The sequence below is a fragment of the Bos taurus genome, chromosome 21 (assembly GCF_002263795.3).
Source record: "Bos taurus isolate L1 Dominette 01449 registration number 42190680 breed Hereford chromosome 21, ARS-UCD2.0, whole genome shotgun sequence".
In the NCBI taxonomy this organism is placed as follows: Eukaryota; Metazoa; Chordata; class Mammalia; order Artiodactyla; family Bovidae; genus Bos; species Bos taurus.
Window position 1 is genome coordinate 62123009 of NC_037348.1, and position 25952 is coordinate 62148960.

Genomic DNA, 25952 nt, shown 5'->3' on the forward strand with positions numbered 1-25952 from the left:
TGCGCAGTCCAGATCCCCTGTGCTTCCGGTACAGAGATAACGACACCTCGCATCCCCACCCCCTCGTCAATGTCGTCTCTGCCTCTAGATTCTCACCCCCTTTTCACCTGAGAAAAACGTGTCCTTTTTCCTCCTGTTTCCTCTGATTTGTACTATCTTCCTAATCTCATTAAAGGACAAAAATAGCTTCATTATCTCTGTAGAAATGATAATATGCATTGGAAAAAATGTAAACAATATGGAAAATCAGAAAAGAAATAGAATCCTATTCCAAGTTGCCTGTGTGAATGAATGAATGGGTTGGTGAGTGGGAGGAAAGTCACGTCACCCTGAAGGAGAGGGCTCAGAATGGTTTCTCTTTCCCAGAGTTCTCTCTTTCATCTACAGAAATGGGGCATCAGTTCCCAACCTGACTTCCCAAGGAAGCTTCAGCTCTCTTTTCTCCATTCATTCTTAGCCCTGCCCTGGGTTTCAGTGGCTGCAGGGAATCCCATTCAAACTTCGGAGAAAACAGCATCCATTTCCTATCCTCCAGATTGACTGATATAGGGATGTCGTTAAAGATAACTTCTCACCACGCAGGTAGCACAAGGCAGGAGTTAGTGGAAGTCATGTCTTTCAGCATCTCTTCAACAAATCATCCAGTTTAATTTTTTGAGTTAAACACAGCTTCTGATGGAAGGGTGGCTCTGTCTTGTAAAACTGTGTTACAAGTGGTAAAAATTATTTTTCTAATTATACCTCTGATGTATAAGATGTGATTCATATATAATCACTGTTTTAATGTTTTATTCCTTCCACAGGAAAAAAAAAAGTGATAGGGATAAAATATCAATATTCTCCTTAAAATAGACAGTTTGTACTGACATGTAATTTAAGCAAAAGATGAGATACCAATTAAAAAGAGGTTGATACGACGTTTTGCTCTTTTTTTTTCTCCCTCATTTTATGTTGAGAGGGTGTATCAGAGATGTTTGAACCTTTTCCTTATTAAATTACAGAAAACCAGTTTAATACTGGTGTATGTCAAAATGAATATAAGAACAGGAGAGACAATGTTTAAATTACCTTTATTTATTTTATGACTTATTATCAATAACATCACAGTACCTCAAGTTAAAGATTCATAGCTTGAAGGGTCTTTCATTTTGTTTTTGAATAACAGTAATTTGTTTAAAAAAAAGAAAAAAGGACACTGTATGTTGGTCATTATATGAAGGACTTTGTAAGCTTTTACAATAGGTAACTAGAAGATGCCATGTGGATTAGAGAGAGTGCTTGGGGCTTGAAAATACAAAACATTTTAGAGATCATTTCATCAAAGTACTTTCTGGATGAACATGTGCTCAACTTGATTTAGCTACCATGTCTAAAAATCACATTATTCTTAATTTGCTGGATTGAGCAGTGGTAACATATCAGGAACAGGCAGGAACTTTTTATTTCTGGAATTTGTTTTGTTGAAATGTTAATTTTAGTTACACATTTTCCTGGTTGTCTGAATCCATTTCTGCAACAGTGGGAACCTAATAATATGTTTTAACAAATCAATGAAGGAATGAATGAGGAAGAAAATGAATAAGTGAAAAAAAATGGATGGATGGATGGATTGATGGATGGGTAGGTAAATGAGTATGTGGTTGATTGATTAACAGGTGGGTGAATTAATGGTTCAGCAGTACATGAAAGGTGAAACTCTTAGGTCCCAGGATAGAATGAATAATTTTGTGGGGTGGCTTCTCTAGCTTAAGCAGTTACTGAATTCACAAATGTCTGAGTTTGATCATGACAGTAGTAGAAGGCAATGGCACCCCACTCCAGTACTATTGCCTGGAAAATCCCATGGACGGAGGAGCCTGGTAGGCTGCAGTCCATGAGGTCGCTAAGACACAACTGAGTGACTTCACTTTCACTTTTCACTTTCATGCATTGGAGAAGGAAATGGCAACCCTCTCCAGTGTTCTTGCCCGGAGAATCCCAGGGACCGGGGAGCCTGGTGGGCTGCTGTCTATGGGGTCGCACAGAGTCGGACACGACTGAAGTGACTTAGTGGATCATGACAGTGGTCTGTAGAAAGAAGCATGTCCTCGGTTGATTCTCCTGATCCACTCACCCAGTCTACTCCTTAGGACCCAGGCTCTGTGTTTCAGTAGCTACATAAAGGCCTGCTGGACTCTGCCATTGCTTCTGTCTGGGTGAATTATAATTGTCCCTTGATGATACATTTTCCTCCTTCAAGCTCTGAGTCCTTGAAGAGCAGGGTCCTCCCATTGCCTTGTCCAGAGTCTGGGATGCTATTGTTTTGCCCAAGAAATGGTCCCTGAAAAGCCTCAACTGGAGTCAGCTAGTTGAGGGTCCCAGTCCGAGCTTTGGCTTTCTAACTCTGGGTGAGTCTCTTGATTTCTCTGATCCCCGAGAGCCTCATCTATTCAAAATGCTTTGTGTCTAGGATCCAGGAAGCTCAATAACTATTGTTGTTGCTGTTCAGTCGCTAAGTCATGTCTGCTTAGCACCCCTACGAACTGCAACATGCCAAGCTTTCCTGTCTGTCGCTATCTCCCAGAGCTTGCTCAAAGTCATGTCCATTGAGTCGGTGATGCCATCCAACCATCTTGTCCTCGGTCTTCCCCTTCTCCTCCTCCCCTCAATCTTTCCCAGCATCAGGATCTTTTCCAATGAGTTGGCTCTTCACATCAGGTGGCCCAAGTATTGGAGCTTCAGCTTCAGCCCTATTAGCTAATTGTTTAAATGAAGACCATGTGTTCTTAGCGCAATGGACTGTGCTCTGGGAACACACGTCCCTGAAGTCTTATCTGAAGTGTGTGTTTTTATTTTTTAACAACGTACTTACTTAGTATTTATTTTTGATTGCACTGAGTCCTGGCTGCTGCCTGAGGGCTCTCTAGTTGCGGTGAACCTTGCTGTGATGCCCACGCTTCTCACTGCAGCGGCTTCTCCTGTCGTGGAGCACAGGCTGTAGGTGCCCGGGCTCCAGTAGCTGTGGCTCCGGGGCTCAGCAGTTGCAGTGCAGGAGCTGAGCTGGTCCATGGCATGTGGAATCCGCCTGGACCAGGGATCAAATCTGTGTCCCCTGCACTGGCAGGTGGACTCCTATCCCCTCTACCACCAGGGAAGTCCTAAGCTCTGCCTTTTGAGAAGCAACTTTGTGATCTCTTCCACGGACCTCTGCATAGAGGTTCCTCCTCGGAGGACTCTCAGCATGACCACATTAGGGTCTAGGTGAGGCCACGGCAGAGAAACAGACAAGAGGAACTATGATTTACTGTACTGATGTTGCAGAAAAGTGGGGCATGTGAGAATGGTCACGTCCCAGGTCTTGGGTGTGTTCCTGGGACGTGCCGCCAAATGTGGCTTCCTGGCTTCATGCAGGGAAGAATTCAAAAGTGAGCCACAGTAAAGTATTAAGAGAGATGCACATTCCATAGGTAGAATGAAGTTTGTCTTAAAAGGCAAGAGTGGGCCTGAAATCTGCTGTAGTTAGTTTTCCTGGGCTGGGTAATTTCGTAGGCTGGTGAATAGGAGAATTATTCCAGCTATTTTGGAGAGGGAGGGAGGATTTCCAGGAACTGGGCTATTGCTCACTTTTTGACCTTTCGACCTCTTATGACCTTTTGACCTTTTTTGACTTTTTATGCTCAGTTTTGGAACTGTCATGGCACCTGTGGGTGTGTCGTTTAGCTAATGTATTATCAATACAATGAGTGTATAATTGGCTCAAGGTCTGCGGCTGCTGCTGCTGCGTCACTTCAGTCGTGTCCAACTCTGTGCTACCCCATAGACGGCAGCCCACCAGGCTCCTCTGTCACTGGGATTCTCCAGGCAAGAACACTGGAGTGGGTTGCCATTTCCTTCTCCAATGCATGAAAGTGAAAAGTGAAAGTGAAGTCATTCAGTCGTGTCTGATTCAGCGACCCCATGGACTGTAGCCTACCAGGCTCCTCCATCCATGGGATTTTCCAGGCAAGAGTACTGGAGTGGGGTGCCATTGCCTTCTCCATGGCTCAAGGTCTACTGGAAGTCAAATCTTCTGCCACCTTGAGTCTAGTTGGTTCTAACCAGTTTTTGTTGTGTCTTCCATGGCTGTGTCATTCTTTGAATGGTTGTGCTCTGCCCCCTCCCTCCTGTCTCATCGCTGCTACCTTTACTCTGAGCAGTTGGCAGCTTCCCTTCCTGCTCAAGATGAGAAGAGTTGCCATGATGGCACAGGCGAGGACCCTGGAAGCAGAAGGCCTGGGTCTGCATCCTAGTGTCACCACTTCCTGACTCAGCATTATTAGAACTCTAATGCCCCATTTCTCATCTGTGCTACGGGGTTAACAACACTCTCCGCTTTCTATATTTGGTTCCAGGATTGAATGAGTCAGGGCTTGCCTGCCTTGTGCTGAGTGCCCAGTAAATGATGATGTTGATGCTGGTGATGATGATAATACCTGACAATCATGGAGCCCTTTGGGACTCACCCAAGAACGGGCTTAGATGAGACCTAACACCATTGCAAGTCAGAACAGAATAAGGCCCTAACTTTGATTAGCAGTCAGGTTTGTCTGCCATCCTAGAAGCATTCAGAAATAGCCAGTTATCATGCAGATGAAGGTTTTGAAGAGTACCTGGCTCATCCTCGGTGCTCAGTCAATGCTAATTACTAATATTAAAATAAAATAGTAGCAAGACATATGAGATTAACAATGAACAAACCAGGGTCCTTGACCTGAAGGGACTCACTCTGTGAGGAAGCAGAACCACTGGCCTTGCTGAGGATCATTGAAGCAGGTGGTTTCTTAGGAGAGGAATTCAGGAAAGTCTCTAGGATTGAGGTGAGAATGACTTTCAGAGTCAAAGTGTAGGAGGTGCATCCTGGGCAATGTGATGTCAGAGTCAGATCGTGAAGGATGATGAGATCACACAGATGAATTGGGAGGAGACGGGGGCTGAGGACAGAGAGAGAAAACAGCGTGATCAAAAGTCTGGTTACTGGGAAGGTGAGACAGGGTGCCAACCTTGGCTTTTCTACTAGGATTGGAGCAATGTAGGAATTGGGTGCCTACCGCCCCACCCCTGCCCCCACCACATGCAAGGATGAGATGCCTCTTTGTGACACATTCCATTCTTATAAATCACTCAATCATGGAAAACATGACTTTTTCGAGGATTGTGGCAAAATATCAATATGCTTGCTATATGAAGAGCTTGGAAAAATCAAGAAAAAGGAGGATGATAATAAGGACAATAAGGATAATAAGGACAGAGGAGCTTGGTGGGCTACAGTCCATGGGGTTGCAAGGAGTCAGACATGACTGAGTGACTAAGCGCAACACAGGACATGCATACTTACAGGCATACATACATGCCCATGGAAGCATACACACCCACACATAATACAGACATGCATATGCGCATGCACACAGACATGTGGAGATGCATTGCAAGACTGTTCATGTTAACATCAAGTTAGGAACAAGCTGTTTAACAAAAGATTTCAAATTAATTGCTGAGTATCTATATAATCAAATGTTATACAATTATTAAACATCCCATTTTCAGAGAATACTAGCTAGTATTAATGATGAGAGCTGACATTCTAACATTTATCATGTACCTCCTGCTAAATCCCAGATACTGCTCTAAAATAGCTTCTTCAATAAAAAATCCTTCAAAATCCTTGAAAAGGGTTGTTAAGAATATTTAAGAATATGACAAAATGCTCATACAATGTTGCTAGATGGAAAAAACTAGAATACAGAATTGCCTTTACACAGTGATCTCATTTGTTGTATATGTTGATATTTATATGTTATGTACACATACAGGCTTTCCAGGTGGCGCTAGTGGTGAAGAATCCACCTGCCAATTCAAGAGGAACATGAGACTCGGGTTTGATCCCTGCTCGGGAAGATCCCCTGGAGGAGGGTATGGCAACCCACTCCAGTGTTCTTGCCTGGAGAATCCCATGGACAGAGGAGCCTGGCTAGTCTGCAGTCCACAGGGTCTCGAAAAGTTGGACATGACTGAAGTGACTTAGCATGCACATACATACAGATATATAAACCAGCCTATTATATTTGAAGGATTCTAGCTGGATGTTCAGACTGTGGATTTTTTTTTCTTTTTCTTCTATATTTTGTAAATTGTCCGTTGTGAACCACAGTATAATATTTTTATGATGTCAGGCAAAGAAGATAATTTTTTACTGGAAAAGCATTGAGGAGCCGTTGAATATTTGGGGGAGAGGTAGTGACAGACTCAGAGTTAAAAGTTCTCTGATGACATCCTTGAGAATACCTTCAAATTGGAGCAAGGATAGTAGAGGGGTCTGCAAGCTGAAAGTGGTGCTGAGGATTTGGAATCTGCAGGCCCTGACCACCAGAGCTAGTTAAGGTCAGAGAATTAAGAGAACAGAGGCTAGGATGCCTCTGTCTCAGGGGCTCGAGATGATGCAGGGTGGGATGGGGGGTAGACAGAGAAGCCCCAAAACGGAGAGTAATAAGCACTGACTTGATGGAATCTTTTTGCCTCTTTGGATTTTACTCCCCTTCCCTGTGATCACTGAGATCAAGCATGTTTTGACTCCATCAATTCCAAAGTTCCAGTTTGGTTTTCTCTGGATGCCCCACTTTGGATTCTCTGAGAAGTTCTCCATTGGTAGTAAGTCTTGAAATTGGTGACGAACCCCCTGTGGATGTGAGCAATTCAGTATTATACCCAGCCTTGGAGCAGACAACGATGGCCATCTTATCGTCCATCTGAAGGTGTGGTTCATGTTGTCAGGATCTGGGCCTTCTGTGTTTGGAAAAGAGAAAAAAAAAAAAAAAAAAAAAACACTTTTCAGATGAATGTTTTTGCAAACAAGAAAGCAAATTTCACTTAATTATATAAATAGTGAAAAATTTTTTTTCATCTTTTTTTTAAAGTGTGTATTTGTCTATTGTTGACTGCACTGAGTCTTCACTGCTGCCCACGAGCTTTCCCTAGTTGCGGTGTGTGGAGGGCTGCTCTCTAGTTGAGGTTCACGGCTTCTCATTGCAGTGGCTTCTCTCGTTGTGGAACATGGGCTCTAGGGCACGCAGGCTTCAATAGCTGCAGCTCTCAGGCTCTAGAGCGTGGGCTCAGTAATTGTGGAGCATGGGCTTAGTTGCTCCATAGCGTGTGGAGTCCTCCCAGACCTGGTATCTTACCCATGTTCCCTGCATGGGCAGGTGGATTCTTAACCACTGGGCCACCAGGGAAGTCCAAAGATGCTTCATCTTTGAAGATAAAAGATCAAGTCATCCTCCAAGAGGAAAGCCATCACCGCTGTTCTTCATGGCTCAGCCATTCTGGGACTCAGTTTTGTGACCTATAGAATGGGACAGCAGCAGTGCCTTTACGTTCTAATGGTTGTGATGATTACGTGAGTCAGCACCTATAAAAGACTCAAAAAACTATGCCTGCATGGAGCAAGCACTCAACAAATGCTAGCTCTTGCTGTGTTTATTGTCATAAGCATTATCATTATTCTCAGCCTAACAGATTTTTCCTTTCATCTACAAAGACTTCTCTGAACAGGCTAATTCATATACCTCTCTTCATGATGAACTGATACTGCTCTAATAAATGCCACTGTTTGGATATGCCATCCTCTCTTAATTAATTTTTAATTAATGCCCTTGGCATCCCTGCGTGGGACTCTGGCTTTTACCCTCATTCTTGGACACGAGGCAGCATCACTTACTTCTCTAAACACCGGTGACCTCAAAATGTGAACACGTGTGCCTCTTTTAAATAGCTGCATTGAGAGGATTAAATAAAGTAAGGCTTTTTCAGCCCCTGGCACAATGCCCTGACACAAAGAAAGTACTCACTAAATGTTTATTGAATTTTAAAATAATTATGATTGATGGCCACTCGAATGATCATTTTGCATATTGTCTCAGAAAGCCCTAAACTTAAATGCTTCTTGGCACTGAAGATTCAGATCATTTATCCTCTCTATTAAAACTTCTGGCTGGGGGCAGTGGGATGGCCTCTTTGGTCGGGGGCTGGGAGTGTTGTCTGAACCTTCCTACCGGCTATGAATCAGTCTGCTGAAAATCTTCTTCAAAATCAGGGGAAAGGGTGCTGGAGTTGGGTTCTTAAATCCTATACTGACCTCTTCTCTCTGCCCCTTTCTGTTCCTGAGATCTTGAGCCTCTCTCTCTGAGATGGGATATTTATCCTCATTTTCTTAAAAAAGGAAAGATATTATTGCTAATTTCAAAGGGATGTTATGAAAATTACAAAGAGCTAAGTACAGGAAATTATAAACTCTAAAGCACTGTGCCAACAGAAGCTTGTTTTTATTCATATAGAGACAGAAATATTTTACTTTATTACTGTGGATGTGAGATTAGGGGCCATAAATATATTTACACCTTTTCCATATGATTATTTTTATAAATGCACATTTTTGTTGGAACACATTAGAAAAGGATTGATTAGCAAATTCTGACCTGATTTAATGAATCCATTCACATATTCAGTAAACACTTGCAGAGCGCCTATATACTCAAGACACCATCCTCAATGCTGTTGGGACACATATAAATAAGGCAGGTTCCTCCACCCTTAAGGATTTACAGTTACATTTGAAAATATTAAAAAAAATTTTTTTTAAAAACATCTTTTGATGGGTTCCAGGTTTCACACATTCGATTGCCCTGTTTTCTGGTTTTGTTTTTTTTTCCGAGTAAGGTGACCACCTCAGCTACTTCCTTACCTTGTCTGTGAATAACAGAGTCTGTCCGTCCTCTCTTGTTCAGAAACATCCCGTTACGACATAGCTTCGCTCCACACTTTTACGTGATGTTGTATTTACGGACAGAACCTCCCCCAGTGGTTATTCATGTAATTCTATTAATATGATCTCAATCACCATATGGCAGTGTGATACCAATTACATTGTTGCAACCGGCTGACTTAGGAGAAAGGAGACCCTCTTCCCAACCGAGGATGGCATCCTTGTTGTAAAGAGTTCCCAAATAACGGTTTTTCAGCTCCCTTCTCCGTGAGATTTATTTTTCCCAATTATTTAATCAGGATATTTTCAGTGATACTCAAAAGACCACGTGTCAAAAAAAGGCTGGGATATTTAGTTTCCTTTTTCCTATGTGAAATACGCAACGTATGCGGTGTTGGCCCCCTGTCTTGACAAATGCAAAGCTTACACGGCATTTTGTCGTTGTTGTTAATTAGGGTGGAGCATGCACAGATCAATCCCTGCTGAAACCAAACATAAAACTTCGCTTAAACCAAGGCAAAACACATATATTTGTTTTCGAGCCCCAAAGGCAAGTAGCTGGTCTCAGTTACGAAACTCCTGCCAGTGGTGTAAAAATGTGTAACAGGCAAACTGCATCCTTCTCTAGGACCCTGTGGAAAAACGAGCTTCTTTTTTTCCTCCCCCAAAAGAATTACATTCGGCACCACGTGTCAAAACACAATTGTAATTGTGTAGCACAATATTTCATAAATCTGAAAATGTTTTAAAAACCCATTGTATTTTTGAAGCTTCCAAAGTCATTTCCTGGGTTAGCATTTTTTTTTTCCCCTGCACTACGCCTGCCTTTTTTTCCCTTTCTGATTTCCATATTCCCCAATAATTATTAAGCATTCTTATCTCCCAGGCAGGCATCGCTGATGTAGAAGCTGGTGATAGCCCTGGCTGTAATTCTTGTGAATTACTATATTTTAAAATCTTGTGTTAAAACATGTTAGCAAGCTTCCTGAAGTTAGCAGATGGCTTCCAGAAAGGCTTGTTTTAATTTTTCAAGTAGGTAAGTATAATAATCCACACTGATGTATGCACATAACAATAAAATGTGCTTGTCGAGCGATCATATTCACGTGTGTACCAGTGGGGACAGGTTTGTCAGTGGATAATAGATATATGGGTGGACATAATATTCGTCAGATCAAAACAAGTAATCAAAATGGCTAAGTCACAAAAAACATTCACAATTAAAAGCAGCCGTGGCAAAAAAAAGCTGAGGAATGGAAGAACGTCTCTGTCACTAGAATGGAAAAGTTTGTGAAAGCCATTTAATAGAACTGAATATCAAAACATTTTAACTTTTTAAAGTTTTCAACATTAAACAATTAGGATGAAATGCAATTAGGCAGCACATTGTAGAGGATGGTCACTTTTTGCATGTCATGTGGCTTTAAAAACAAGTCAGATAAATGATGATGCCATTAAAACTGAACTAATTAAAGAAAGCTTCTTTTAAGAACTCATTAACTGCAACCTCATTTGCATAATGATGCATATTAATTAAGTTTTAATGAATCTGAATTTGCACCAAGCCTATTCATGTTGGCTTTGAAACAAATTGAACAAATTAGTTAAAAGCTTTTTGGAATCTACTTTTCACACCAAACAGGATATGAATGCAATCATCTCTACAAAAAAGAAATATTTTTCCTTTAATTTAATTCAAAGGTATGCAGGCCCATCTATTAATTATTTTTAAGTGCAATAATTTTCACCTTTTCTTTGGAAAATCAGCCATATTACTTATTCTTGAATGGGAAATATTAAAAATGTAGGTTGTGGGGGAAAATCATTACGGCCAATTTATTGGCAATAAATTGGAGATATTTGACTTCAGGGTACATTTAGTTTATTTAATAGTGGGATTAAAAATTGAGGAGGTAATTTCTGGGCATTCTGAACATCAGCAGTGAGCAGCTAAAATGAGATGTAGAAAGGTGGCAGGTCTCATTTTTTGGGATACAGGCAGAGACGATGTGATGTTATTGGTGTCACATTCATTTCTGAATCTGATTCGATTCCATCATAAATCTCCTAAGTGGCACGGAAAAAAAAAATTAAACATTTACAGAACATGTGTTCTTTTCCCTCGGATTTGTGCAAATCCTAATTTTTTTATACACGAGGAGCAGAATTCAATTTTAACAAGTTTGCGTTCGGCTCATAATAAAAACAAGAATTACCGCCGCCACACTATTGATTCGCTTCTACTCTGCTGTGTCTTCATCAAGAATGAAGAGATTTATGTAATTACTGCTCCATCTTTTGTTGTTGGAAAGCACTTTTTTTGTAAGTCAGCATCTACAAAGGATGGAAATGCTTTTATTGTTGAGATTACAAGATCATTTCTCCCCCCCTTGTTAAAATGTTTTCTCAGATAGGTGCTGCGGAGAGGTCGACAATTAAGATGATGTTGTACACTGGAAATGCACATTTTAGAAATGTATTTACAGGTACTTTTCAGCAGTATTTTTTAGCCCATTTATCCTTTCACCTTTCTCCTTCTTTTATTCCTCCTAGGCCGTTTCAGCTCCCAGAGAAGCCAGAGCATTCATCGGCACCAGGGCGGTGCCAGAGCGAATTCCTTGCAGCAAACTATCGTGAATGCGTTTAGATGTCGAGGGGCCAAAACAGCAACCCTCTGGATTCTTTGCTCCTAATTACGTTGCTCTCGTTGCGATTTATTTGTGCTTGGGTCAGTGATCACTTTTGACTCTTTTAGAGAAAAATAAAATTCAGATCGGCTCTTAGCTGCCCTGCATCACCCGTGGACGGGTCCAGCTTCCGTGGACCGGTCCAGCTTGCATCCTTTTTAAACTGCCTGCCTCTGCAGAGGAGCTTTGCCTAAGCAAATGTTTTCCCATTTTGGATGCCAAGTTCAAGTACATTGTAAAATACCTGGAGCCCACTGACCCCTCTTCCAAGCAGGGCATGTGTAGAAGCCACCCCAGACTCTTTCTTTCCTGGAAGAAAGGATTCTCCACACTTCAAAACAGGAAGCAGAATGAAGAATCTACTCTGCAAAACAATTTAAAAAATACCTTGATTCACAAGCCACGTTGGGGATGATTTTAAAATTAACTCCTTCCCTGTTCCCTGTTTTTATTAGGATAATTCTGTATCTCTTTCCCTTCGATATAGTTCCCGTTACCACGTTGGCCCATTGCATGCCCTCTGATGGGAGTCTTAACATCAGAAAAAAGTCACGCAACGCGATCTGCTGAGAGTCAGTCCTCGGCTGGGAACTGTTTGCCGCGTGATCCATTATGCTTTGAACGAAATATTGTTTCTCTCTTTTCTCCCCGCATTTCTGTTCTACTTTTTGAGCCTGTTGTCACTGGGAAAGCGAGGGAAGCTGTGAAATATTTTAAATACCGTCTGCAGTTCACCCAGAACTATGCGGCTTCCAGGTCAGCCCTGGAGGAAGAGGACCCTCTTGTCCTGACTTTTAGGTTGCTCGGTGTGCCAGGGAACCGAGCACCACCACGGGAACCTATAATTAAAATAATAATAAAGGCAGTTGGAATCTTCCACCAGGGTCTCTATTTAAGGAGGCAGATATGCTTATGGAAAAGGGAGCTGGAGTGGGTGGCAACACTGCCCCCTAGCTGCAGGACCGCGGGAAGGGGCGAGGGGGACAGGGCCAGGGACACTCACACTGACATCCCTGGCCCCGAAAATGACTTTCGTGTTTCATTTTTAAAGACTCAAAACAAAACAGAATAATGCAGGGAAAAGTTTTTTCTTTTTTTTCTCCCGGCTACATCTCTTCCCTCACCCCACACCCGCACCCCGCCTTCTCCAAATGGCTTCTAATCAAGCCCATTTTCTTTACAGAAGTCTTTAGGAAGGTAGCATTAAAAAAAAAAAAAAAAGTGCAAATTTTGCGTGGAGAATTGGCTTCTTTGGGGGAACATTTTGACAGAAAGCGCCTTCCTTGGGGGAGGTCAGGAGTCATTGGTATTAAACTAGACAAGCTGGTGTTGGAGTGTTAATGGCCACAGCCAGCAGATGTTCTGTAATTAGGGAAGATGTGAATGACAAGGCGTGAGAGGTACCGTACACAGGCGGCTGGCACAAAGCAGCTGCTGGGACTGCTTCCTCTGTCACGGGTCTACACAAGTCAGACCAGCCCCTGTGAGGCTGCCGGCGCGGTGACAATTAGGAAAAAAAAATAAAAAATGGTATTTGATGAAAATAAGGAACATAGCCTTCAATGCAATTTCTTCTCCATCCCAGCCAGGAAGAGTGCCTAGGTTTGCCTTAGCTGAAGCAAGCCAGAGGTCAACTGGGTGATGAAAATGGAACCTTGTGCTGAAACCGGGATTTGACTCAACACCCTTATTTAATTTTTTTTTTTTTTGATTGATTCTGAGAGCCAGGCCCTTTGAACAGAACAGACAGACTCTTTTCTTTCTCCCCTGTAGTCCCACACGCATGCAGTCCATCAGGTTGTCTCTTTTCTCTCCTAAACATCTCTTTCGTTCTTCCTTTTCTGCTACGTCCCTTGGTATGTCCTTGATGTATTTGTTCTGAAATGCTCCAATGGCCTCCTCCTGGTTTTCTTGGTCTGGTCTGGGGAACCTTTTCTAATTCCCATCATTTCCAAGATGGTTGGAACCCATTCTCCAGACAGCTGCAGAACCCTATCTTCCTTCTACCCCATCAGACCACTGACTTAATAATTGTCAGCATCTGCCTCAATTTCATTCTCTGCTTCCTCAGGCAGAGGAAGGGCCATCACAGGGCCAGACACTTTGTCTGCCCTCAGTAAATGTGTTTGTGTGAGTACCTGGCAGAATCAATGCAGAATTCATCATCAGCCTTTATTACACACTCCCTTTCTTGCCGGGTACCCACGATAAAGAAGAGTTTGTACCCCTTTACTCTGAAACTGAATTGCAAAATCAAAACAATTTTTTTGTTGTTGTTTTGCCTCTATGATGTATGTTTTGGTGGCAGTTAAAGAATGAGAAAAATCAGTTTTCTAAGGGATTGTTTGATATCTGCAATGTTTATCCATTTTGGGGAGGGGAATCACAAAGAAGGGGTGAATCCTCCAGGAGAAGGCACCTGGCTGGGTGGAGAGAAAGCTGGGCAGAAAGCCCTGAGATGTTTCCTGGCTCTACTGCTCCTAGGGGACCTCAACTTCTCTGACCCTCAGTCTCTTTTTCTGTGAAATGGGGATAACAACACTAAATGCTCAAGGGAAGGAGGTCAGGAGTGCTTTGTTATATGATTGCTGTTACAGCTAGGTTGGCTTCATTTCACTAGATGAGATCATGGGCTTTGCAGGCCGTGAAACATTATGCAAGGATTATTAAATTCCTCTGCCTCCTGGAAATACAGTAGGGTCTGCTTACCTTGTATTCATAATTTGGAGGAGAACTAGGAGGAGGGAACACGTAGCCAACTTGGAGTGCCTCTTTGCCTTTAGCCCTTTATGAATATTGTCTTGTTTCTCCTGCTCTGTGATGTAAGTTTCATGGACCCATTTTACAGATGAGAAAGACGAGGCTCAGAGAGGTTCAGTGAGTCTCTCAGGGCCACGCAGCCCATCAGAGGGCTTGGGGCGTGAATCTTAGGCTGTCTGATGCAAAACCTCCTCTGTCCTTAGAGGTGTGAGGCTGAGGATGTCACTGCCTGTCCCTCAGAGGTGGAAATAAAGCATCCTTGGGAACGTTTCCAAATGACAAAGCACCAGCCAGAAACTTGCCCTCTGTCATTCTCTGCCTCCGCTGGTTCCTCCAGCCCTCCCAGCTCAGTCCCTCGCCTTCTCCCCACAGCTCCGCTCTCCTCCTTCACTCCCTCTTTATCCGTCTCTCCATCTCTCTCCCTTGATTTCTAATTTCCAAGCCTGCGAGCTATTACAGAAGGCATAATGACGGTTACACTTGTCTATGGCAATATTACTGTCTAGCTTATTGCTTTGCAAAGTGCTTCGGGAGCCTGGAAAATGAAAGGTGTTATGTAAAATGAAAATCGATTCTAATTCTAAGTAAACATCATTGCTTCAAGTTTCCCTTGGATAGCATTGTTTCACGCTCAAGAAAGACAATGGCTCAGAATTGCCTCCCCATGTTTAAAAGATATATTTGGGCATTCGGGTGTCTTGGGGCTTGTCACGACAGGGCGAGATCTGAATCATATCTCAATATATCCTTACAATTATATTTAATTGCACCTGGTAAAAATGTGTCTTTGTTCATTATTTATGAAGGGAAATTATTTTCATCCGTAGAAAAGATTGATACCACTTTTAGCTTATATTCAGGTGATTAGTGATTAAGTGCAATTTATTTCCCTGATATATGTCTCTATCAGCAACTACCATCCACAGATGGGGAAAGAAACTTTTCTCGGCAGAAAAAAAAACCCATCTCCACTTTAGGGAGCATTTTCCTCCTCCTTAGCTGGCAGAGTAATTTATAAGGATACACACACCACAAAAATGGAAGTTTGAATCATTTCTGTAGAGAAGGCTCATCATCCCAAATCAGAAATGTCATAAAAGTTAAAATGCCATAAGAGTGTGTTCCCCAAGAAAGAAATAATTTTCTTTTCATTGAGAACTCTGGAGAATGTAATATACTTCTTGAAATTCAAATTTTCACAGCAAGTGCCGTTTCTCCCTCCCTTGGATCGTTCATCTTTCTTTAAGAAAAGGTAACTGGGTATTATATCTATTTTATATTTTTTTCCACAAAATTATCTTCCAAGTGCTTGTTTCCTTAAAAACACACATGCCGTGTGGAGGGAAATGAACAATTTCATTCTTGGGAAAGTGCAATGGAAACTTCCAGCGTTAGGAAGTACCAGCGAGGTGGCTTGTGTTTGCTGTGATAACTCAATCATAAGTCCATTTGCCTCCACGAAAGACCCAGGATGCCTGTGAGACTCCTGGCCTCAATTCATTTTTTTTTTTTTTTTTTTTGCCTCTTTCAATGTTATGTCTGTTTAAGTAATCTCAAGTGTCTGCTGGTATAGTTAGGACCTTGCAAATGTTCCCAATAGGAAAAGCTGAATGAGGGTGTCTGAATTGGAATGTATGACTAATACCTGTGACCCTCTGTTAAATAGGTCTTCCTCACATACAAATCCAGAATATTATTATTTCCCTCTCTTTACAAAGCTGTCATCCAATCAGCCATGTTTGAACCTGTTAGCTGTGTGACAAGATTGCCAGAAATGAATAGACCATCAGCAGAGAAGGAGGAGGATCGTAGCCTAATGTAGACACAGCCCTAACTTTGGAGCAGGGAGGCAGGGGGAGAAGCCCTTGGGGACAAGTCCTCTTAGCACATGAGGCCGGCAGACAGTAGCCAGCAGACTCAGTGTTACAGTTGACCTTGCCAGCACCTCAGTTTTCCTTTCTCATCTTCAAAATTGGAGAGGTAACCCTCCCTGGAAAGACTGTGTGGAGTTTGAGAAAATATGTAGAAAGCCTACTGTATACAGAAGAAAAAGCGAAAGTATCATCACTTCTGACTCTTTGTGACCCCATGAATTATAACCTGCCAGCCTCCTCTGTCTATGGGATTTCCAAGGCAAGAATACTGGAGTAGGTTGCCAGTTCCTTCTCCAGGAGATCTTACTGACCCAGGGATCAAACCTGCATCTCTTACATTGGATTCTTAACCACTGAGCCACCAGGGAAGCCCATAGTATCCCCTGTAATTTCTTCCACATGCTTAAGGATACATACACGACACCATACATACATGTTTGCTCTTTTCTGCATCAGCCTTTTGTCCACCTTGGGCTCCAAACTGGCATTTTACCAGGAGGCCACTCATCCCCTCTCCTTTCTGAACAATGAAAGCTCAGATTTTAGCTAGGCACTCCCAGAGTACAAAGCAACATTTTCTTACCTTTCTTACAACATACCAGCCACATATAAGGAGACTCAAAGAAAAAGTATTTAGAGCATGCTGACTCAACTTCGAGGGGATGAGCTTTTCTTCTTGACTGCCCTGCAACTCTGCTGTGGTGGCTGGAGCTCCAGCAGCTATTGTGGGCCATGAGGTAACATTATGTTGATGATGGTAGTAAAGAAACACAGAAGCTTGCATCCCTGATAATTCAGTGGTTTGCCTACAGCTGGACTTATCTTGCATGAAAGAATATACTATTAGCATGCTTTTAGTAGCCGACTATGATTCTGATCTGTATTTACTACATATGTATTTTCTATAGATTCTTCAAAGCTCTTTTTTCTTCCCAGGTGACTCCAGACCCCACTGTATCCTCCATCAGTGAGTTCTCACTGTTCCAGAATATTCCAGAATATAGTCTATCACTTTTCCCTTTTTCTCACAGCTTGTTTCTTATTCTTGGGCCCTCAATGGAACTTCAAGATCTTCAAGGACATAAACTCTCTCTTAAAATTAATTTTATCATGCACGGCACCTAGGAATGTTGAGAACCAAGTAATTTCTCTTTGGTGAAAGAACTTTTACTGAGCACCTGTTATATGCCCATGTATATTCCATGCAGTTCCCAGCCTCTTGCCCTGATATCTAGGCTTAGAGAAGCATATGATTTGATCAAAGATCAGACATGTCATAATTGGCACAGTAGCATCCTTTTCCAGGCTTGTTTAAGTCCAAGCATATAGTCTCTCAGATCCTTATGCAGTGAATGATTATGCACAGAATTACTAAAAAAAAAACCTCATCCTGATTTGTTTGTTGTTTGTTTCCTGATTATAATTGTTGGCTTCCCTTGTGGCTCAGCTGGTAAAGAATCCACCTGCAATGTGGGAGACCTGGGTTCGATCCCTGGGTTGGGAAGATCCCCTGGAGAAGGGAAAGGCTACTCACTCCAGTATTCTGGACTGGAGAATTCCATGAACTGTATAGTCCATGGGGTTGCAAAGAGTCAGACACGACCGAGCAACTTTCAAAAAATATATATAATTGTTAAAGGCTTATTGCAGAAATTTTTGAAAAATACATGATACCAAGAAACTGAATAAAATTGTAATATCCCACCATCTAAAGTTCATCATTGTTAACATGTTACTTTTTCTCTTTCAGTATATGTAGCATGGATCACGTAGGAGATATTCCTTCGAAAGTAGTTGTTGTTTCAATCATATTATAGATAATAGTAGCCAGCATCCATAATTTACTCTCTGACAGACCCAATTCTGTGTGCTTTATGAAAATTATTTCACATAATTCTCACAAGAATTCTATGAGGTGAATTCTATTATTGCCCCCGTTTTTTGATGAGGACATTGAGGCACAGAGAGGGTAAGTCATTTGCTCGAGTTCACAGCAGGGAATAAAGGACAGAGTCAGGACTCAAATGCAAGCACCTGACTACAAAATCCGTACCCCCGGTATCAGACTATATTAATACCCGGTGCTGCACGTTATACTTCTTCTTTAAAACATAAATCTTAAGGTCAGCCTAGTACTCTATCATAAGTATGTGTTGTAATTTCCCAGCCATTCCTTATTGTTGGCCATCTGGGTTATTTCCATCTTGTCACTATTATTAACAATGCTGGGAAGACCACCTTTGTATATATGTATCATTGTCTCTATGATGGATTATTTTGTTGGGAAAGATTCCAAGGAATAGAATTATGAATCAAGTAGCATGCATATTTTTTTCCAATACACTAAAGCTGAAATATACTGAATCATAGAATGTTAGAAACTTATATCTTTAAAAAAAAAAAAAAAGTCTTCCAGGTCTCACCTGCCCTTTTAACAGGTGTTGAAACTGAGGCTCAGAGTGACTTGCCCAAGGTCACACATGAAGTCTGTAGCACACAGGTGCTTTGTTTTCTGTTTGATCTTTCCAGCCACGTCTTTTGCTCCAATATCACATGATCCCACTATGTGCCCTCTGTCTCTTTGCATGGAAGGACCAGACTTTCTTCCATGAAACACACATGCTCTTCCCGTGTTCCTGTTGTTGTTCTAGGCACAGATGCACACTGAATTCCACTCTTCTGCCCCTTCCACCAGCAGACAGGAGAGCTAACGTGTCAATATGTCAAAAGGAGTCATCGAGGCTGTTCCCCCTTGCCCTGCCCTGGTTGTCACCATGGCAACAACCTGGCAGTGTATCTGTTGGGGGGGTAGGGGTCCAGTGATTTCCGCTGAGTCTAACTTTGCTCACGTTTTACAGACGTGCCCTCTGGTCCTTGGTCCAAAGGCTGTGACTTCTTCATAGAATCTCGGCATCACTGGATCCTCTTCCTTCCCTTCCTTCTTTTCTTGACTGGGCATGTTGACTGAAAAAAAAAATACACCACCTAAAAGTTGAGAGTTACGTTTTATTTTGCTGACAAAACTGAGGACTTCAGCCCAGGACACAGCCTCTCAAGTAGCTCTGAGGGACTCCTCTGAAGAAGCAGGCTGGAGCCAGGACATACGGGTGTTTGTGCAGCAAAGACCAGGTAGTTGGGACCTGATAAGTTTGCTGGTAATTAAAGAAAACCAGACATCTCAAGTTAGGGAATTTAGTGCTTTTCTAAGCATAGGAAGTTTCAAGAGTCCGGGCTGACTGGTGTTATTCCTCGGACCTGCACCTCAGCTATCTAGAGCCAGTGTCTTGTACTTTCTCATCCTGAGCTTCTTCAGGGTGTATTCACAGGGGGATGGATGCAGCGACTGACTGCTGCTGGTGGGCATCCAGTTTCCAGCCTGAGTTTCCTCAGGGCTCACTGTTGGGGTGGCCTTAATGCAATGATTTGATGGCTGCAACGTCCTTTGCTTGCTGATACGGCAGGCAATGCTTTTCATTCACAGGGTGAAGGAGTTATTCTCTGGAGATTGTGTGTGTGTGTGTGTGCGCGCGCGCATGCGTGCGTGTTAAATTGCTTCAGTCATGTCGGAATTTTTGCTATCCTATGCACTGTAACCCGCCAGGCTCCTCTGTCCTTGAGATTCTCCAGGCAAGACTACCGAGTGGGTCGCCAGTAGTAGATCCAGGGGATCTACCCAACCCAGCAACTGAACCTGCGTTTCTTATGTCTTCTGCGTTGGCAGGCAGGTTCTTTACCACTACTGCCACATGGGAAGCCCCATTTTCTGGGGTAATCAAACATTTTCAATTAATATCCATGAGCCAGGAAAATGGAAGAGCACTTCCCATCCCCACCTCCAAACTCTCATGTGTCCGGTTCTTCTCTGAGAAGACCTCTGAAGTATGTTCTTCCTTTTCTCTTGGTTTTCTCTGCCCCTTCTTTCCTCCACTTGGACTTGCCTGTCCTTTCCTGGAGCCGTGGCTCTGATACCTGCCCCTGCCCATTCCCTCCACTCCAGGCCCCCAACATAGGGGCTTCTTTCTTGTTACAGTTACATACACCTTAATTTGTTTCCTTTCTGTATTAAGCAAAGCAATGCATGTTCATGTGATGATAGAATACTGTTTGCTGGGTTCTTACTGAAGTGCCAGGGACTCCTGAATCCTGGAGCTAGAAAGAGAAATAAGACAGAACTTCTGCCCTCAAGGAGCTCCAGTGAATGTAGAAGACGCAAGTAAAGATATTTACCATAAGATGTCACAAGCTGTATCACAGGTCTACATACGATGCTAAGGAAGCAGAGAAAAGAGGCATGCAACCCAGACGGAGGGGGAGTCAGGAAGCCTTCTTTCATTTTTCACTCATTTATTTATCAATCTGTCCACTCATTGATCCAATAATAATTTATGGAACACCTACTAAACACTAGGCATTATCATAGAAATACACTAAGTTCACTGGTGACTCGGATGGTAAAGAATCTGCCTGTAATGAAGGAGACCCAGGTTTGATCCTTGGGTTGGGAAGATCCCCTGGGGAAGGGAATGGCTACCCACCCTACTCCCAGTATTCTTGCCTGGAGAATTCCATAGACAGAGGAGCCAGGCAGGCTACAGACCATGGGGTTGCAAAGAGTCAGACCCGACTGAATAGAAATGCAGACACATGGGGCTCACACCCGTGTTTTCTGACTCCTGCTCCTTGACTAGTTTTTCTGGTATGATGCTGTTACAATCCTTTAAAATAGAAAACCGAATGATTTGGGGTATTGCATCCATCCACGTGGAGTAAAGGCGTTTACTCAGCATGATGGAAGCACAAGCCGGGCTCATTAATCAAATACTCTGGTTAATAGAGAGTTCTCATATATGCCATGCATGAATTACCAGTTTTCAAGGAATTATAATACAACAAAATATACTGGAACTATGCAGCTCATAATTTAATCTGCCTTAGATGTGACAGAAGTCACCTGAAGGGCTGTATTTAAGAGCCATCAACTTTGGAATGTCACACCTGCAGAAGGCAAGTCACTGCAAAATTAACAGCTCTTGGCTCTCACTGAGCTGCTGTTTTTGAAAACAGAAAATGCAAACCTTCTAAAAAAAAAAACCAAAAATAGCTATACCTTAACCAAATTTGCTACGTAGAGGTAAAAATCGTACCTCAGAAATGCAAGCACACCTATGCTCAAGATCTTAATGCATTTTCAAATAACTAAAGCCTTTATGTGTGTGTTTAGGGGCTGGTTTAGAGGATTCTTTCAGAGGTTCCTCTCACATCTTTGGAGAAGGCAATGGCACCCCACTCCAGTACTCTTGCCTGGAAAATCCATGGATGGAGGAGCCTGGTAGGCTACAGTCCATGGGGTTGTGAAGAGTCAGACACGACTGAGCAACTTCACTTTCACTTTTCACTTTCATGCATTGGAGAAGGAAATGGCAACCCACTCCAGTGTTCTTGCCTGGAGAATCCCAGGGACGGGGGAGCCTGGTGGGCTGCTGTCTATGGGGTCTCACGTCTTACAGAGGAGCTCATTGGTGCTCCTCTTACAAACCAGAAGACTTCCTTTGTTTTAAAAATAAAAAAAAGAGAGAAAAAAGTCTGTCAGGCTGATGCCAAGTGGCCTTTGGAAATGACTTTTTCTGGGTAGCTTTTACAGAAATTGCAGTTGAACTTTATTGAAATGCTGGTTAATGGGGTTCTGGATGCTGCAATTCTAAGCCTTCAAGAGAGGAAACCCTCTGGCAGTGCTGAGAGGTCTGAGATGGGCACTGGTTGATGCGGATGCTCTTAAGTCAAGAGCTCTTGGGCTCTGGTGCTGTGATCTGCTTCTCAAGCAACAAGCTTCCAGGTTTGGTGAGATTAGAAAATTCCCCACAGAATCCCTCTTTGGCGGGGTGGGTGGGGGTCTAGCACATCCCAGGTGGAGCTAGTGGTAAAGAACCCCCGCCTGCCAATGAGAAGACACAGGAGATGTGGGTTGGATCCCTGGGCTGGGAAGAGCCCCTGGAGGAGGAAATGGCAACCCCGTCCAGTTATTCTTGCCTGGAGAATCCCATGGACAGAAGAGTTGGGCGGGCTACAGTCCATAGGGTTGCAAAAAATTGGTCACTACTGAAGCAGTTTAGCACAGCACAGTGCGTGTTAGTCTAATGACAGCAGTGGAAGTCCTGCAGCATTTAGCTTCCCCCAATCGTGTCTCTTAAGGAGCTTGTTTTATTACCTTGCAGAGCAAGGATTCTGACAAACACATCTTGGGTTGCTGGTCCCAATCCTTCCGTTGCAAAGATACCTGATATGCTGTCTTCCCATTGGATGATTCCTGAACTGTCAATCACCTTTTTTTTTTTCTTTCCTTTGTTCAGTATGTTCCTTCTGAGCACCTAGTCTGCATCTCAGAGAGTTCAGATCACAATGTGTGTAATGTGGGCAGCCCAGAAGCCCAGGGTTTGAAAGAGCCACGGTGCGGGTTTACATGTGTTAGGTAACATTAAGAAGTGGTAAGTAATATTTAATCACCCTGTCTTTGAAACAACCATAAGATCCCCACTCTTAATGTGGATTGCATGCTTTATTTTGCGAAATAAACTTGGCCTTCTTTTTCCCTCTGGTGTCAGATGAGTCATCCGTTCATACAAAATAGCTTGAAATTGTTTTGAAATATAACCATGGTTTGTTCTCTGAAGTTTAGAGAAGTCAGCCAGAGCTCAGTATTGACTTTTATTTTGTCACATGAAGGAGGTTCCAGTGTTTCTTAATTGTCAGTTGCTGAGACTCTTCCATGCCTGTATGGAGAACTTCCTTTCTTCTTCCTAGGAGAGATGAAAGTTTACTTTTTTCCTCAGCTGAGTCATTCTAGACGGGAAAGTTAGGGTACACAGGAGGACAGGTGTCAGAGCACTTGAAAGACACGCTAATGCCACACGCAAACTCTGTCTCCTTCACGTGGGGACCCCAAACCCATTTTTGGTGCCTGTTTATTAAAAACTGACTTCACCAGACCCTCTTGAAGCTAACAGTGACCATGTGATATAGCTCTTGCCAGTGCAGTCAGAGTCCCTGGCAGAGTGTCCATCTTTTGACCTTCACCATTCTTTTTTTTTTCCTGTCTGGAACGCAGATGGAGTATTTGGAGGTCAGGCAGCCTCCTTCCTACCAAGAGACAGTATGCAGGAGAATTGAAATCCACACATTAAGAATGGCCTGGTAGATGGAAGGGAGACAGCTAGATTCTTCATGGCCGTACAGAGTCACTATCTTAGTCCTGAATGGTTTATGGACAGACTGTGTTCATGTTTTTATAAATTGCAACTGATTGTATTCCTGATGGATATGAATATTTGTCCATATCTTTTATGGTCACTGTTAATCCTCAGTTGTCAATATCTATTCATATCTCAGTGACCCCAGCTAGGTATTGGAGTGAAGGATCTATGCCTCATTCATCTCTGTCTTTGGCACAGAATGGATGTTGACTAAATGCTGTTTGTCAGGAGAATTGAATTCTTGGATATCAAGGTCCACACAGATGTAAGAGTCCTGTGTTTCCACCTGGTGGTTTCTTTTCTCTTTTTTCTTTCCCTTTTCCTATCTCTTTTGTTTTCTTCTCTCTCTTGTGTCTCTCTACCTCTTTCTCTTCTTAGGAATGAACTCCTTTTTAATTTATATGAAATGTTCTGGAATGGATCCTGGTACAGAGCCATACACACACACACACACACACACACAAGCTTGATCATGTTTATATATATGATCAAGCGCAGCAAGTGAGGGGCATTTCTAGCACATTAGTTATAAAACAAGCTTTATAAACGGTTTTGGGTTTCTTCTAACTACCTCTATTGCCACCCTGATTTGGCCTTTATTGGAGTAAACTATTCTCTCTATGCTTGTGGTCTCACTGCAGATTTTTCTATCCAGTGGGAACCAGAAATAAAAAACCAATGCATTTAAAATGTGAGATGTGGAAAGGAAATAGAGAGAACAGTTTCGGAGCTGGCTTCCATTGCCTTATAAATATAGCATAGTTACTTGAATTCCATAGGAATTAAACTCTGATCTTTTAAAATGCATGCAAATTTTTGCAGAATATATATGAAGAAGTCACTATAACTGTTGAGGCACTTCGACTCCCTTGATAAATGGGACTTCCAGACCACACTTTATTGAGTCTCTGATTTTTAATAATTTGAATCCTGCAAGATTTAATTCTGCATAATTCTGGCTGAAATCAGCTTTTGATTGAGTTGTAATGGCTCTGTTATTGTAAATATCTCTGCATGCTAATGTCGTGCTGGAATTCAATAATATTTAGATGAAATTTTTCGCCTCGAGCATTATGGAAGCAAGATTTAGAAAGTCAGGAAGTTTGTGTTAAAGTGACATCTATTTTGGGTAACCTGCAACATTTTTACATGCAATAAATGGTCATCTCAAGACATGATTTAAATAATTATGACTCCTCAGTGTATATGTGTGGATCAATTATAATATGTATATAATGTGAATAAAATATGGACTTCCCAGGTGGCTCAGCAGTAAAGATTTGCCTGAAATGCAGGAGCCGCAGAAGATATGGGTTCAGTTTCTGGGTCGGGAAGATCCCTTGAAGGAGGTCATGGCAACCTACTTCAGTATTCTTGCCTGGAGAATCCCATGGACAGAGGAGCCTGGTGGGCTACAGTTCACAGGATTTCAAAAAGCTAGACATGACTGAAGAGACTTGGCATGCACACAACACATGAATAAAATATATGAACATTTTAAAAATATGTTTAATTTCACCTTGCAATATTTTCAGATACAGACATCAGTGACTCAGCTGAGGATGAAATGATGAGACCTGGGACCTCAAAGATGGAAAGGCAGTATGAAGCTGGGGCGGTGATTCGGGCTTAATCCTGGCACTGTCATTGACCCCAGTGGTGCATAAACTGAAATTTCAAGAAATTTACTTAAATTCCCTGAGACTCAGCTTCAGCTGCTATAAAATCAAATAACCAAACAAATAATAGTTACATTCTCATCATCTATCTCTTCATTAGAACAAGAGCATCTTGAAGAAGAGCCATTTGTTAGTACACATCATACATGGGTGCTCCAAGAGCATTTGCTGAGTTAAATTGAAGGTTCAAGTGTGAAATTATTCATTCAGTCCTCTCACTCAGTCCTATGAAGTAGGAACTATTATTATGCCCATTTTGCAGAAGGATAAATTGAGGAACACATAAGTTGAAGATTAGATCAGCTAACAAGTAGAGGAATTGGGACTTCAACCCTGACAGTCAGGCTCCAGAATCTGTGCTCCTAACCCTTGTGATGTGTTACAGATAGACACAACTTTTTCGGCATTTGTTCATGTAAGAGGTTGGGTCTAATTCTGCTCCTCCAGCAGGGGCTGGAAGGACCTTGAGCAGATGGATGATGAGGCTTTGCTTGATGGTGAGGAGACTGTTGCTGGAGGCTGAAGGAAAAGGTACCCAAGTTAGATGTTGGTAGACAGGTGAGTGAAAATAATGTTTGCACAAACATGGAAAACAGAAAAGACGCCTCAAATTCTGCGCATCTGACTAAAGATTCTCCAGGCAGAATGCTGAAAGCACCACCCACATTCTAATGGGCTTTACTAAAGTACAAAAAGAGAGAGATGAACTAAAGACAAACCGTGCAGTTTTTGAGCAAAATTTAAAAGAAACAGGACAGTGTTTTTATTCAGCAAAAAAGTAAGAAATTCTCAAAGTAAGAAATGGTTTAAGGGCAAAGAACAAATCCAGGGCTCTCCCAATGAAGCCTCATCTCAGAGTAGAGATCTTAAGGGTGTAGCTTTAAGGACCTCCCCATATCCACTTTTTGAGAAGTATCATTTAAAAGTGTACC